This window comes from Cupressus sempervirens, chromosome 9, assembly GCF_028749045.1.
Source record: "Cupressus sempervirens isolate cs-2001-9-10 chromosome 9, ASM2874904v1, whole genome shotgun sequence".
In the NCBI taxonomy this organism is placed as follows: domain Eukaryota; kingdom Viridiplantae; phylum Streptophyta; class Pinopsida; order Cupressales; family Cupressaceae; genus Cupressus; species Cupressus sempervirens.
The window spans coordinates 107,024,656-107,035,025 of NC_143126.1; the positions used below are offsets into that span (position 1 = coordinate 107,024,656).

At 35.9% G+C, this 10,370-nt stretch overlaps 1 long non-coding RNA gene across 1 annotated transcript; it reads left to right on the forward strand.

The window, feature by feature from the left end:
* The first annotated feature begins 5,003 nt into the window (after positions 1–5,003).
* On the forward strand, positions 5,004–6,134 carry LOC149537786 (uncharacterized). Its single transcript, XR_016355888.1, has 2 exons — positions 5,004–5,657; positions 5,747–6,134. It is a non-coding gene; the product is annotated as an uncharacterized LOC149537786 (long non-coding RNA).
* Positions 6,135–10,370: the final 4,236 nt, after the last annotated feature.

A 10,370-nucleotide genomic window follows, 5' to 3' on the forward strand; every position in this document is an offset into this window, starting at 1 on the left:
GTTATTCTTCAGAGGCTGCCAAACCTGTGGAGAAGGAGACCCAAGAACGGGAGTTTGCAGGTTTTCAAGAAGGCTAAGGACGGGAGTTTGAAGCCATTCCATGTGCATGCTCATACAGAGTTTGCCTTTGTGCTGAACAGTGCAGATTTGTGAGTTTCCGGGTGTATTTTTGTAAGAGTTTGGTGTTTCCGGTTGAGTATTTCATATCAGTTTTGGTTGCTGCTGTATTTTATACTTTAAGCTGTTAAAATAGAGCTGAATATATATATTGGGATGTGATTAAACTTCTGAGATAGATTATTAGTGTTCTTGTGGTGTTTCCGGGCATATTTTGTGCTATTTCGGGAGCCCGATGAGCATAGTTTTGGTCCTACATTTTCGAGCTGTTGTGTAAAGGCTATACGGATCTGGAAATGTCAATTTGTAGGCTGTTATGCTGCTGAAAGTTCTGTAAAAATTTCCATTTTCAGATTCATTAATAATTTGTGAAGTTGTGAAGCTTTTAGCACTATTTTCAACATACCCGATTTGGGGTTTCTTGAGGAATTTGGTGGATCTTTGGGATATTAGCTGTTTGATTTTGAAAATCTGATTAGAGGTGTGAAATACCATATCAAATCAGAAAAGGGGACATTTCAGTGGTATCAGAGCCATGATCTTGCCAGCCTGAGGGTTTGTAGAAGTTGTAGGTCAGTTTTGACAACTACCCAGATCTTGCATGTTAGTTTTGATAACTACCCAAATTTTGCATGTCAAAATTTATGGTTGCATGCAACTAAGTGAAACAGAAAAAAGATATTTGCAGCGAGAAAAGAATAAAGAAATTTTGATCAAACCACCAGTTGAAAGTAAAAGTAAAAAATCTAAGGAAGGGAAAAGTATGGCTGATCCAGATAAGATGGCAAAGAAATTCTTCCAAGACATCCAAAATACTCAGAAGCAAACAGTGGATAGTTTGGCAAAAACTAGAGAGGCTTTGCGAATATTGACAGAAAAACTACAAGGAGTTGCATCTATTAATGAGAAAGGGAGCACTTCAGAGGAGCCAAGAAATCTGAAATCCACACCATCTAAATCAACCAAAACTATTTTCTTGCCTGCAGATGAGCCACCAGTACCAAATCCAGCCATTAATCCTATGGAAGAGGTTACAGGTAACTTGATTACATTAAGAGCTACTTATAATGGCTTAGATGATGACTTTCGTAGTTCAGTTCCTTTTAGAGAATATGTGGATATGATGAACACTTTGATGCCTAAGAAAGAGTACAGAAGGGAGCATGACATAAGTGGAAGAGAGCTCAAAAATAAAATAAGCAAGTTTATAGCACCTACTTTTGATGGAACAAATAAAATTTCAGCTAGAGCATGGCTACAAAAATTACAGACCTTCTTCACACTTAACCCCATGAAGGAGAGTGATGTTGTTCAAATTGCAAGTCTACACTTGGAAGATGCAGCCTATGATTGGTGGTATCATGGAATGACTACTCAAGGTCATGATCAGGTAACTACATTTGATGATTTTAGTCAAAGAGTGATAGATAGATTTGACCTCAAGGATGATGATTATGAGGATGTTGTTGTGCATGATGGTGAGATACCTGGTGTAGATGAGCAGACATTGAGCATTCATGACTTTTTTGAGAGAGAGTACCAGGCACAGTTAGATGCTTCGTCACATGAGGTTGAGGCTAGTAGTACTTCACATGATTTATCCCGCCAGCTGAAGGTGTGTGAAGACAGTATTGTCACTACATTATCTCATCATGACAGGTATGTGGAGTTAGTTGGTATTGGTCATATTACTCAAGTCAGGATTTTGCTTGAGTTACCAGCTAATTCTAGTTTACAGATATGGACTCGAGATTCTTATATTGGCATTTGGGGTTCGGTTGACTGTAAATCATTAACACTTTTTGGTAGTAGTGATTGTTTGGGTGCTACCATGGATTTGATTAGCCGATTGCATGGTGTTGTATTTTCTTGTGCCAGGAGCTTATCCGATGTTTGTATTAGTTTTTATACACCGGTGTTGGGCTTTGTTCATATATCTAGTCGACCATACTTGCTGGAATGTGTTGATGATATTTCATATTTGGCAGTGTGTATAGATGAGTCCCAGGATCATATTGGCACTGATGACATCCAGGAGGATGCAGTGGGCAGTTTTGAAGACTTAGTTTCTTTGGGTACAGAGGAGTTGGACAGCAATGCTAATGTTTTTGATACTCCATATGTTGTTATGAGCTTTAGATTTGATTCACAGGATATGGATGGTAATACTCTAGAGACTAGTAACTTTGAGGACACTCCTTCAGACAGTGCATCAGAGGGGGTTTGTAGGAGACAGTCAAGCCAGTGCCATCATGTGTCTAATCAGTTGAGAGTTAGTGACCAAGACATTGCTATCACTTGCCAACATTTCGATGCTGCTCGTCAGTTGTTAGCTGTTTATGGATGGGGTTCTCCTACTAGTGATGAGTAGGGAGGAAGTTATCTTTCCTTGACAGAGATCCACTCTTTATGGGAGGCTATTCAGATTTTGAGACAAAATTATATGCAGTTGGTAGCCGACAGAGATTATCTTATGGAGTGGGGCAGTACAGCATATGATGCATTGTTGGCCAAGGAAGATGAGGTGAGTGAGCTTACTGAGCAGCTTGAGGTGACTTCTGAGATTATTGAGAGTACACAGTTGGCTCTCAAGGAGTCACAGTTTCATTTGGCTAAGGTGACCATGGAGTTAGAGCGACTACAGTCTTTACCTAATTCTATACAGTCACAAGCTGTGGTGTTTGGTGATTCGAAGATGTCCATGGTCGAGATTGTTAGAGACAGTGGAGATGGGGATGCATCCATCCTTGATACTAACATTGGCATATCAGGTTCATTCCCACTAGAGTCAGGTTCAATTGAGTTGGGTGCTGTAGCAGATTTTTGTGGTGTGCCTGACATGGTGGTGACCTCTAGTACTAATGGCACGAAGACTAGAGATGTTGTATCAAAGACCATGTGTGACGTTGGTGAGCTGATAGTTGGCATGGTTCCTACTAGTAATACTACTCCCTTCGCAATGTCTTTAGAGGTAGTAGTCAGTTCCAACTTGGTTAATGATCGATTGCAGTTAGTTACATCTAGATTGCAGTCTAAGCCACTGACTAAGATTGGTGCATTCTATCGGCATTACACTGTGAGGTATGCTCATCTATCTACCTTTGATGACCATGTTGATGAGATAATGATACAGAGATGTACTTTGGTTCCTAGTGCTTATCATCAGTTATGGGGCAAATTGATGCCTCAAGATGAGAGTTGTGATGGGCATGACATGGCGATAGGTTCTACAGTTGAAAGCTTGATAATACATGACTTAGAGCAGGAGTTTCAGAGTGATGCTTCAGCGGGTGTTGTTATTGATTCTACTCCTTTGGCTATGACATCTCCTGACTTAGCTGGTGATCAATCACAATGGGTTGTATCACTTGTTCATGGTGAGTTGTTGACTAAGGTTGGTTTTTTTTATCAACATTATATTGCAAGGTATGTACATCAGTTAGCATTTGATCCTTGTGTTGAGGAGTTGATGGCAGAAAGATTTGGTTTGGGTTCCAATTCTTGCTATTTATCTTGTGATGGCTTTTCACCATCAGGGGTGCATGGTAGTTATGGTTATGAGATAGTGGCCGGTGATTTGCAAAGTTGTGTTGACTACAGGAGTTGTACAGTGTGTGGATTCTCCATACTTGGTACAGTTTCATTCGAGAGCATTCACCATTGTTGCAGAGTTGGATTGTGCATTCCGTATAGGCCAGTGGGATGCGTTGATGGTATTTACTGTGTTGGTAGTTTGATTTGTCCACTTTGCTTGGGTTCTGATGTTCTAAGAGTTTGTGCCTCATGGGTTTTTGACTGTGGTAGTGGTGATTTTGGATTTTGGTTGAGCTATAATTGTCAGTTTGATTATGGATTCCTCTTGGTCATATTGCAGAGGATATTGCAGGAGCCTGTGTTAATTGGTAGTAGTATAGCTCATGACTACATTTGGGATCCAGGTGGATTGATTGGTTTATTGTTCAGCCATTGCTTGAGGACAAGCAATGATTGGGAGGGGAGGACTTGTCATGTCCCCTTTTCAAATAATTAAAATAAAATAATCTTTGCTAAGGCAGGCAGGCCTAAGAAAGTGAAATTTCGGAAAAAGGGGGTTAATTTTTGGAAACCGTTGGACTAATAAATGAAAATTATTATTAAAATATGTTTCATTAACCTCTCTTGGATGTGAGTTACAGTTATGCCCTCTTTTAAGGGGTTTTGGAGGCATTTTGGGCTCATTCCAGAACTTGATTTTTGCTCATTCTTTGTTATTCTTCAGAGGCTGCCAAACCTGTGGAGAAGGAGACCCAAGAACGGGAGTTTGCAGATTTCCAGGGAGACCCAAGAACGGGAGTTTGCAGGTTTTCAGGAAGGCTAAGGACGGGAGTTTGAAGCCATTCCATGTGCATGCTCATACAGAGTTTGCCTTTGTGCTGAACAGTGCAGATTTGTGAGTTTCCGGGTGTATTTTTGTAAGAGTTTGGTGTTTCCGGTTGAGTATTTCATATCAGTTTTGGTTGCTGCTGTATTTTATACTTTAAGCTGTTAAAATAGAGCTGAATATATATATTGGGATGTGATTAAACTTCTGAGATAGATTATTAGTGTTCTTGTGGTGTTTCCGGGCATATTTTGTGCTATTTCGGGAGCCCGATGAGCATAGTTTTGGTCCTACATTTTCGAGCTGTTGTGTAAAGGCTATACGGATCTGGAAATGTCAATTTGTAGGCTGTTATGCTGCTGAAAGTTCTGTAAAAATTTTCATTTTCAGATTCATTAATAATTTGTGAAGTTGTGAAGCTTTTAGCACTATTTTCAACATACCCGATTTGGGGTTTCTTGAGGAATTTGGTAGATCTTTGGGATATTAGCTGTTTGATTTTGAAAATCTGATTAGAGGTGTGAAATACCATATCAAATCAGAAAAGGGGACATTTCACGAACAGGCTATTTTTATAGAATTGTGCAATTGTAACATTGGCATGCATGTGGGGTTCTTATTTTGCCAATTCAGGTAAAGGTTGTCATTTGCAAATAATTATTGTGGGATGGGCCTCTTTATTGTTTTCATAAAAAACAATAGGTGGTAGGTTTGGGATGGTTATCTAGGTGGGAATGCATCTTCCTAGATTTATATTCATTATGTGCCTTTTTGTTTTTCATTCCCTGGAAATATCCTTGTTGATTCCTGGTGTCCTAGATTGTGCTGCAGTTATTCTCCGTTTTTGTATGGCAATTTGCTGATTCAGAAGATGCTTGTTCATGTTTTGGAGCACAAGCTGCTTTATCAGAAAGACGTGCATGTAAGAAGCTTCATAATTTGCCTGTTATTTATTTATTTTATGAAATATTTTTTTCTTAAGCTCATTCCTTTTAGGTCTTGTTTTTGGTTAGAATATAGAAAGTTCGTAATGCCAATTATTCAGGTAATGGCCCTAAATTTGTTTTTAACCTCTCTCCAAAATTGTTGAATAAACAAATAGCACATGAGAAATAAGTTTTGACAGGCATCCTGAAGTATTTCTTACAGATCATTGGAGCAAGTTTACCCTGACAAACATGTATGATTCAGAACACGTTTACTTTTTTAGCAAAGCAGTTTGAGAGCCCTATTATTTTGGATTTACCTGATCAAATAAATTGGTAACAGGGCTCTGGTTGATAAATGACAAAAGAATGTAAGAAGTCCCGCCTTATAGATTGATAGGACTTCACCAGCAGGAGAGAATTTTGACATATTCTCTTAGGGAAAGCTGTTTCAGAAGGAAGCTGGAATGGAGTGGAGCCTTCCTTATGTGGAGGGACATAAAGGAAACGGTCTTTTGAAAAACTTGAAAGGATCCTAATGTATTTGGATATTCTGCTTGTTAAGGATATCTTTGTAAAATGAATGAAGTACAAAGTTTCATGGAATTATTTTGCAAGAATGTTTTATTGAATCATTTTATTGTGAGGTAGAATAAGAGTACTCTGTAACTGGATGAGGACAATCATGAATATTGTTCTCTATTTATTAATGAGCTAGTTTTTAACGAAAATTGATTTTTTTAGAATTGCCAATATTAATTGATATCTTTAAGACACGAAAAATCAGATTTTGTTAATCTAAATCCTTGTAATCGGCTACTAAATACTGCAATACATTTTAAATTCATAATTAATACCACCTTGCACACTCTTCTCTCCTGTCCCTTAAGACTGGCATTATACTTTGTTTCCTCGATTGAGGAAAATCAAGAATTAGCGACTGAATCAAATCCCTCACCCGGAAGTTGAGTCCACAGACTGGGGAATCTCACATTCTTTAGAGAATCCAGTGTCGAATTTTTGTAGTTGGACAGGTACTTCTACACTTGTGTGGTGTATACGCATGTGGAAGTTGCCAAATAAAAAATTTTTAATCTGAAGAAGCACATTAATTAAATGGAGATCTTTTCTACAGTAAGAAAAATTGTGATATTGCAACAGAAATTTTCACATTTTCACTTGTGGAAAACATTTCCTGTTTATCAGTTGGTGAATTTAAAGAGGTTTTTTAATGTGTAGTTAATAAGTCTCAACACTTGATGAAGGTTTTGCAAATGGAGTTGCGAGTAGAGCGGGTTTAATAATGGAGGAAACTCCATGGTTAAGCATGTTTGAGCTGTAGTAGTGGGATGGGTGACCTTCTGAGAAGTTCTGATGCTTCACCTATGTGAGCATCACCTATATTTAGTTTATGCTAAGTGTTCCATTCATTCTCATGAAAGATAGAGTTCTTCTGAACCTCACAAAGCATAGGTCAACAACTTTGATTCAAAAAGTTACATCGTTGAATCTTGAGAGCAATATTACATATTAATTATAGTTTTAGTTAATGTAGGCTTATTTTATCTGTAATACCTAATTTTAGTGTGATTTAAAAAAAAGTTAACGTAGACTTATTTTATCTTCGATATCTATATTTGTCTGAAGCTAATTTTAGTGTGGAGCTAATTTTAGCTTCGAGATTATGGATTACTGGATGATTATAAATTCGAGTGGGGAGGAGGAATTACAATTGAGAGGACGAGAATTTCCAAGAGAAACTGAGGAAGAAGGGGAAATCAAATTTTAACAAGGAAATGGAGGCAATTATTCTTGTAGACAAGAATTGCTATACTTTTGCTGTGAATTTTTAGATTCTTTCGAAGGTACAAGTTTTTTTGTACAAGTTAAGAGTGAGTGTTTGGATAGAGAGAAGATTGTGAGTTGTAATAATCTTTGTATAATTGTTGTGACAATTTTACAATCTGTCGTATGAGTTCTTGAAGTTTCTGACTTTGATTCTTTTGTAAAATTTATGTTACTTATTATTGATTTCTTGAAAATTTGCTTCTGTTGCTTATTGATGTTAACAAACCCAAAGGATCAGCCATTACAAATCAAATATAGTCTTGTTTCTATTCTCTGTAATTTGTTGAGTAGTTAATTTGTAACTAGGTTATAGAATTAATATGGTACTAGATCTTTAATATTTGAATATGAACCTAAGTTTCGTAACATAGATTTCAAGGAAAAATCAGATTTTAGGTTCTTTGAAAGTTTCATTCAGCAATTGCAACTAGTGTTCAATATGAGAATAAGCTTTGGGGTTCTTCAAACTAAATGCAGTACATTCTTACAAATAGGCCGATACAAGACATCTTGATCAAGACTTTGATGGAATGCATGTTTGTATACTTTAAAGAATAAACTGAAGGTCGTGCGAAATATATTCCTCACTAAGAAAGAGTGTTGAGTCTTTGTAGATTGGACAAGTATTTCTGCATGGTTGTGGTGTCTAGCATGCGAAAGTTGTCTAGTTAATTTCTGTGCACTCAATTCATGTAAAAATGAAGAATTTGTAGTCTTTAATGGAATAGCACATTAAATTTCGTTTTTGTTAATGTAAATTATTTATTTATTTTTGAGATCTAGTTGTGCTTGAAGCTAATTTAAATGTGAAGCTGATTTTAGCTTAGACCTAATTTTTAGTGTGGAGCTAAATTTAGCTTGGAGATCTTGGGTTAGTGGATGATTATAAATTGGAGTGTGGAGGCAGAATTACACATTAAGAGGAAGAGAATTTCCAACAGAAGCTGAGTGACAATAAACAAAATTTCAACGAGGAAAGCAGAGGTAATTATTAAGTAGGAGATATTTTCTTTTTTTTTAAAGAGGGGTAAACGCTTTGACCTGGAGCTATGAATCAGTGAGGCCACAAACGAGGGACCTCATCCCCATGAGATTTGAACTTTGATGGCAAGGATAACAACACAACGTGTAAATTAAAAGTGCTATGTTTTCTACCGTAAATTTGTAGATTCTTTCAAAGTCAAGAGTTATGTGTGCAAGTTGAAGGTGGGTCTTTGGACATAGAAAGGATTGTGAGATTGAAATTATCTTTCTATAAATGTTGTAAGAATCTTGTAATATATTGTATGAGTTCTTATTCTTGAAATTGAATTTCCACATTGTATTAATCTTTATTGATTTCTTGAAAACTTATTTTTGTTGCTTATTGCTATTAATTAACTTAGAATAACAGCTGTTATAAATCAAATATATAAACAATATTCTTGTTTTTATTATGTATAATTTGTTGAGCAGTAAATCTGTAACTGAATTATAGAAATTTACAATTTGATATAGAACATGAGATCGTGGGGCTCGATGGACCCTTTGTGTATTTTCAATGTAATTTTAAAAATACAACCAACCAAAGGTAGCAACGAGTTGAGCAGTGATCCAGTTGTCAAGAAATTAGTTTATGAATTGTAAAATGCAATTCTTCTGGTTTAGAGTTAAAACAGTTTTGGAGTTGACTGCTGTCATGCTACATTGAATATGATGAATGGCGACAAGGCTTTTACTCGGTTTGATTAGTGGTTTTGTTAGTGAATTCTCATAAGCTCCACTCGTGAGATCAAGTCTACCAAAAAGAGGGAATGACATAGAATTAATGGACAAGCATCATAAAGGAGCTGTAGCAACACAACCTAGCACTCCACGAATTGGAGGCTCACCTGTCTATAATGTGTCTACACATGACCGTATATTTTGGAGTGTTATAATTAAGCCTAGCTTTAAACTTTTCTTTGCTTGGAAAGTTACTTCTATAGTTGTGATGCATAGACTTTGCACTTCAAAAATTACAAAAGTTTTAATTTGATTTAGACATTTTATGGTTTCTAGTTCATAAGTAGTATAAAATATATCATTGCTAGTTCTTCCAACACCTTTCAAATATATCATTGTTAGTTCTTCTAACATCTTTATAATTCTTTAAGTTTTTAATTGTGCTATTTTTGCAATTAGATTGTTGTTAGGAATGATAACAAATTTCAAATTTTTTATAGAAGCGTGAATACAATTTCTTAGTAATTTTGTTAATTATAGAGTTATGAATGATGTGAAATATAAATGAAAATAGTAGAAACAATTGAATGTAATATCTAAATTCACAATTTACACAATCATGAAATAAATTCTAAGATCTATGTATGAAATCAAGTAATAAAAAATAATACCACAACAAAAGCCTTAAGAGGCTTCATTGTTACTTGAGACTTGTTTAAATGCTTGATGTAGATATACTCTCAAATATTGTAGCATAACTTTGATGCCATAATGATATTGAGATTTGCTAAAGGATGCTAGCTCTTGATAATGCTAGTGGTAGCTATTGATTGAGAACACTCGATAACTTGACTATGATGTAGGTATTTAAAAGTGTCAAACATGGGCTTAATAATAGTGCTATCTTGGAAGTGATGAATGAGTGAGGGTCTTAATTATGTCTCACAACATATTTGATCTATGGTAGGGATTTGATTACAAGAACAATACATGAAGAAAATGAAGGAAAGGTGAGATCATAGTAGCTATCCCAATGCAAAAAGCAACATTGTAAGCTATATCAAAAGCATGCTTGACGCATGATAATAAACCATATTCCATCTCTCATGCAATGAACATACTAAGGTAGGGGAGTTACAAGTCTTTTTTTAGGTCCAAGAGGTCAAATTTAGCAACTTATCAAAAAATGATACTTTATTCTCATCAAAATTTAATTTCTTTTACCAAAATATAAAATTTAGAAATAGCTCCCTTAAACTTAGGAGCTTAAACTTGTCACTACGAAATTCATTCACTTTACAATTTATCTAAAAAATCTCGATGAGTGGAGCTCTATTTTAAGGAAGTTGGCATCCATGGAATCTAGCCTAAGGAAGGATTAGACAGGGTTCCTATGGAGGGGGCCATTGACATTT